General features: G+C 37.5%; 1 non-coding gene across 1 annotated transcript; it reads right to left on the bottom strand.

The window, feature by feature from the left end:
• Window positions 1-5,434: 5,434 nt before the first annotated feature.
• On the bottom strand, window positions 5,435-5,542 carry LOC112718974 (small nucleolar RNA R71). Its single transcript, XR_003161300.1, has one exon. It is a non-coding gene; the product is annotated as a small nucleolar RNA R71 (small nucleolar RNA).
• Window positions 5,543-6,000: the final 458 nt, after the last annotated feature.

Genomic DNA, 6,000 nt, shown 5'->3' with positions numbered 1-6,000 from the left:
TTTTTATCTTTCCTTTAACTTTTATCTTTCTTTTATCCTTGCCTCACTAATATGTTCTTACCACTCCCTAAGTGTTTTATGAAGGTAACTATGAGATTCTGCACTTAAAGTTGTCTTTCTAAAGCTTTTACAGAAAACTGCCTTTTTCGCATTATTTTATTATTTTTATTAAAATATTATTTTTATTTAACTATTATTATTTAATATTTTATTATTATTTATTATTTTACTATTAATTTTCGAAAATTAACTTACCTTTTACTTTTAACCTTTAAAATTCACTTTTTACCACCCGTAACTTTTAATATTTCTACTTTAACCACCCTAACTTTCAGAAATTACTAAACAACCCCTTAAACACCAAAAATTTTACTTCCTTGCCCTTTTTAAGATCTAAGGCCTGTTCTTCATTGTTCTTCATCACACTCAAAATGTTCTTCATGTTCTTCATAAATTCTTCAAATTCTTTCTCTGTTTTTACCCGTTTTTCAATCTTTTCAGCAACCGATTTTTACTACAATTCATAATAAATTAGCAGCCACTAAAACCCCATCTTTTCTACATGATTTCATCACAAATTGAACCTCAATTTAAGCCTAGGGTTTCGTTTTTCCCAGCTGCCCAAGAACATGAACATAAAGCTTGAATTTCATCAAATTTCATCAAAATTTCAACAAACTTTCACCAAGAATAACTCATATAAGCAATCAATTTCAAGCATAACCAAACCATATCATAATCACACATCTCAAACACAATCAATCAAGATTAATTTTACCAAACCCTACCTGGTTTTGCTGCTCCTAATTTGGTTAAACTTTCAGGTGGTCCTTTAGCACTTTTTCCTCCTAAATCACATCAAGAAAACACATGTTTACATGGTTTTCCTTGAAAACCGAATTGAAGAGGGAGGGAGACAGCCATCTCACCTTATTTCCATCCTTGATAAGTCACATGGTTATGTAGAGGAAGAAGAGAGGATCATTTTGGTGAAATCGGAGTTTTGATTTGAGTTTTAGTTCAGAAGAAATCAAACTTTGAAGATTTATGAACCAAGAACTTTCTCTCCTTTTTCTCTTGGTGATTTTCGGCCACAATGAGCAAATGAGGCAGCCTTGGGGGTTTTGGGGGTGTAAGGTGAGTTGTGATTGGTTGGCTTGGAGGTGGATTAAAATAATATAAAAATATCTCTGGTGTACTACTACTAAAACTAGGTGTATCAGAACACTCGTAAAAACATCTCTAAAAATTATTTTCTGAGCTACTAGCATAAATGACACTAGTAACATATTTATTATGAGAATAAAACATGAATAATGAGGCCTTAGCATCGCTAAAGTCATCAGAGAGTGCTGGTGCTAAGCTGCACCAGTAAACCGTAAACCCGGTTAAACCGATTTTCTGTTTTTAACTAAAACTGACCAGGTAACCTTATAATATCATTCAAGAAACTTTTATTACTAATATAATGATAATATTACCCTATTATCTCTCTTCTCTCATGAATCAAGTCCAGTTCGTCAAACTGAGACTATCTACGAAAAACCGGATCAAAACTCCTAACCGATACGGTTCAAAAACTATGTTCTTCGTGTCCGCGTTATCGAGCTTGCCTTGGAAAAGGTTCTAGCTTAAGGAGGACATAATGACAATGAGGATTGAGATACTTGTTGATATAGAAGAGGTGTTCCCTTTACTGATCTACCGGAGAAATCCGTGCCTTCAGAAAATATCTCGCATACTCTAAAATCAGGGTTGTTACACTTTGCCCAAGATTTGATGGCCCAAACCGGCGTTCAAAGTCACCTCAAGAAATCCCAGCGTTAAACGCTGGAACTGGCACCCAAATGGGAGTTAAACGCCCAAACTGGCACTAAAGCTGGCGTTTAACTCCAAGAAGAGTCTCTGCACGAAAAATGCTTCAATGCTCAGCCCAAGCACACACCAAGTGGGCCCGGAAGTGGATTTTTATGTCTTTTACTCATCTCTGTACACCCTAGGCTACTAGTTCTCTATAAGTAGGACCTTTTACTATTGTATTTTAATCTTTGGACATCTAGTTCTTAGATCAGACTTTGGTAGCTATCTTCATTTTGTATGCTATCTTAGATCATTGGGAGGCTGGCCATTCGGCCATGCCTAGACTTTATGCTTATGTATTTTCAACGGTGGAGTTTCTACACACCATAGATTAAGGTGTGGAGCTCTGCTGTACCTCGAGTATTAATGCAATTACTATTGTTCTTCCATTCAATTCCGCTTGTTCTTTATCCAAGATATCACTTGTTCTTCAACTTGATGAAGGTGATGATTGTCACGAATCATCACCATTCTCACCCATGAACAAAGTGACTGACAACCACTCTTGTTCTACAAGCAACTAAGGCCATAGTGAATATCTCTTGGATTCCTGATTGCACGATGCATGGTTGATCGCCTGACAACCGAGTGCTCGCCTGACAAACGAGCCAACCATTCCGTGAGATCAGAGTCTTCGTGGTATAGGCGAGAACTGATGGCAGCATTCAAGAGAATCCGGAAGGTCTAACCTTGTCTGTGGTATTCTGAGTAGGATTCAATGATTGAATGACTGTGACGTGCTTCAAACTCCTGAGGGCGGGGCGTTAGTGACAGACGCAAAAGAATCACTGGATTCTATTCCGGCCTGATTGAGAACCGACAGATAAATTCCGCTATGCTGTGACAGAGCATATGCAATCGCTTTCACTGAGAGGATGGGAGGTAGCCACTGACAACGGTGAAACCCTTGCTTAAGCTTGCCATGGAAAGGAGTAAGAAGGATTGGATGAAGACAGTAGGAAAGCAGAGAGACGGAAGGGAAGGCATCTTCATGCGCTTATCTGAAGTTCCTACCGATGAATTACATAAGTATCACTATCTTTATCTTTTGTGTTATTTTCGTTCATCACCATCACCATTTGAGTTTGCCTGACTAAGATTTACAAGATGACCATAGCTTGCTTCAATACTAACAATCTCCGTGGGATCGACCCTTACTCGCGTAAGGTTTATTACTTGGACGACCCAGTGCACTTGCTGGTTAGTTGTGCGAAGTTGTGTAATGCCATGGTATTGAGCTACCACGTTGTTGGAGCCATTACCGGGGATTATGAGAGTTGTGAAAAAGTATTGTTCACAATTTCGCACACCAAGTTTTTGGCGCCGTTGCCGGGGATTGTTCAAGTTTTGAGCAAGCTTTTGGTAACATCAGTGCCAAGATCCGGCAACAACACCAAATTTTTGGCGTTATTGCCAGGGATTGTTCTAGTTTGGACAACTGACGGTTCATCTTGTTGCTTAGATTAGGTATTTATTTTTTTCGAAATTCTTGAAGATGAATTCTAGAGTTTCATGATGATTTGTTGAAATCTGGCTGGCTGAGAAGCCATGTCTAATCTCATTGGACCGAGGTTTCAACTTATCACCACAAGAGCTTGTTGATTTCTTATCAATCTTGCTTTTGGAGCAGTGATCTGCTAAGGCTTGGCTGGCCTCTGGCCATGTCTAGTGTTTTGGACCAAAGCTTTCTTTGAAAGCTTGGCTGGCTGTGAAGCCATGTCTAATTCCTGGACCGGAGTCTTAGACTAGCATTGCACTGATTCCTGGAATTCTCATTAAGAATTTTGATATTTTTTTTTTCACTTAATTTTCGAAAAACACAAAAAAATTTTACAAAATCAAAAAATCCAAAAATATTTCTTGTTTGAGTCTAGTGTCTCATCATAAGTTTGGTGTCAATTGCATACATTCATATGTCTAAGTGATCTTCAAGATGTTCTTGATGATTTACTTGCTCTGATCTTTGATTCAATTTGACTTGATTGTCTTGTGTGTCTCATATGCATTTTCATTTTGTTAGTGTCAGTAGTATACAAACTGCTAAGTTTGGTGTCTTGCATGCATTGTTATTTGATTCTTGTTGCATTTTGGTTTGTCCTTATTATTAAAAATCCAAAAATATTTTTAATTTGTGTCTTTTCAAGTCAATAATACAGAGAATTGAAGATTCAGAACATACAGCAGAGGAATTGCATAGAAAAAGCTGGGCGTTCAAAACGCCCAGTGAAGAAGGACAGACTGGCGTTTAAACGCCAGCCAGGGTACCTGGTTGGGCGTTTAACGCCCAAAAGGGTAGTATTTTGGGCGTTAAACGCCAGAATGGATACCATTCTGGGCGTTTAACGCCAGGATGGCTAGAAGGGAAGATTTTGTTTTCAAATCAAAATTTTTTTTAGTTTTCAAAATCTTTTCAAAATCAAATCTTTTTCAAATCAATTTTTCAATCAAATCTTTTTCAAAACCAATCTCTTTCCATTTTTAAAGATACTTACTATCAATTAATGATTTGATTCAACATTTCAAGTATGTTGCCTTTTCTGTTGAGAAAGGTTTAATGTTTGAATCATATCTTTTCTTGTTAGTCAAGTTTTTAATTTTCAAATCAAATCTTTTTAAAATGTTTCTCAAATCATATCTTCTCAATCACACTTTTTTTTTAAATCAATCATATCTTCTTAACCACATCTTTTTCAAAATAGTTTTCAATCAAATCTTTTTGATTTCTAACTTCAAAATCTTTTTCAAAAAATCACTTGATCTCTTTTCCATTTTCATTTTCGAAAATTAAGTAATGTTTTTCAAAAATGTTTTCAAAATTTTTCACTTAATTTTCGAAAATTACTTCCCTCCTTCTCACATCCTTCTATTTATGGACTAACACTATCCCTTAATGCAAAATTCGAACCCCATCTCTCTGTTAAGTTCGAATTTTCCACTTCTGTCTTCTACTCTTCTTTTCCTCTGACACCTAAAGGAATCTCTATACTGTGACATAGAGGATTCCACATTTTCTTGTTTCCTTCTCTTTCTTATGAGCAGGAGCAAAGACAAAGGCATTCTTGTTGAGGCTGATCCTGAACCTGAAAGGACCTTGAAGAGAAAGCTAAGAGAAGCCAAAGCACAACTCTCTTTAGAGAACCTGAACGAATTCTTCAAGGAAGAAGAACTCATGGCAGCCGAAAACAACAACAATGCCAACAATGCAAGGAAGGTGCTGGGTGACTTTACTGCACCTACTCCCGACTTCTATGGGAGAAGCATCTCTATCCCTGCCATTGGAGCAAACAACTTTGAGCTTAAGCCTCAATTAGTTTCTCTAATGCAACAGAATTGCAAGTTCCATGGACTTCCATTGGAAGATCCCCATCAGTTTTTAGCTGAGTTCTTGCAAATCTGTGACACTGTCAAGACTAATGGGGTTGACCCTGAGGTCTACAGACTAATGCTATTCCCTTTTGCTGTAAGAGACAGAGCTAGAACATGGTTGGACTCTCAACCTAAAGAAAGCCTGGACTCTTGGGAAAAGCTAGTCAATGCCTTCTTGGCAAAGTTCTTTCCACCTCAAAAATTGAGTAAGCTTAGAGTGGAAGTCCAAACCTTCAGACAGAAGGAAGGAGAATCCCTCTATGAAGCTTGGGAAAGATACAAACAATTGATCAGAAAGTGTCCCACTGATATGCTTTCTGAATGGAGCATCATAGGTATTTTCTATGATGGTCTCTCTGAACTATCCAAGATGTCTTTGGATAGCTCTTCTGGAGGATCTCTTCATTTGAAGAAGACGCCTGCAGAAGCTCAAGAACTGATTGAAATGGTTGCAAATAACCAATTCATGTACACTTCTGAAAGAAATCCTGTGAACACTGGGACTAGTCAGAAGAAAGGAGTTCTTGAGATTGACACTCTGAATGCCATATTGGATCAGAACAAAATATTGACTCAACAAGTCAATATGATTTCTCAAAGTCTGTCTGGAATGCAAAATGCACCAAGCAGTACTAAGGAAGCTTCATCTGAGGAAGAAGCTTATGATCCTGAGAACCCTTCAATGGAAGAGGTGAATTACATGGGAGAACCCTATGGAAACACCTACAATCCTTCATGGAAGAATCATCCAAATCTTTCATGGAAGGATCAACA

The sequence above is a fragment of the Arachis hypogaea genome, chromosome 10, assembly GCF_003086295.3.
Source record: "Arachis hypogaea cultivar Tifrunner chromosome 10, arahy.Tifrunner.gnm2.J5K5, whole genome shotgun sequence".
Taxonomy (NCBI): Eukaryota; Viridiplantae; Streptophyta; class Magnoliopsida; order Fabales; family Fabaceae; genus Arachis; species Arachis hypogaea.
The sequence above is the reverse complement of the archived record's forward strand: the minus strand, read 5'-3'. Positions and strand labels throughout refer to the sequence as shown.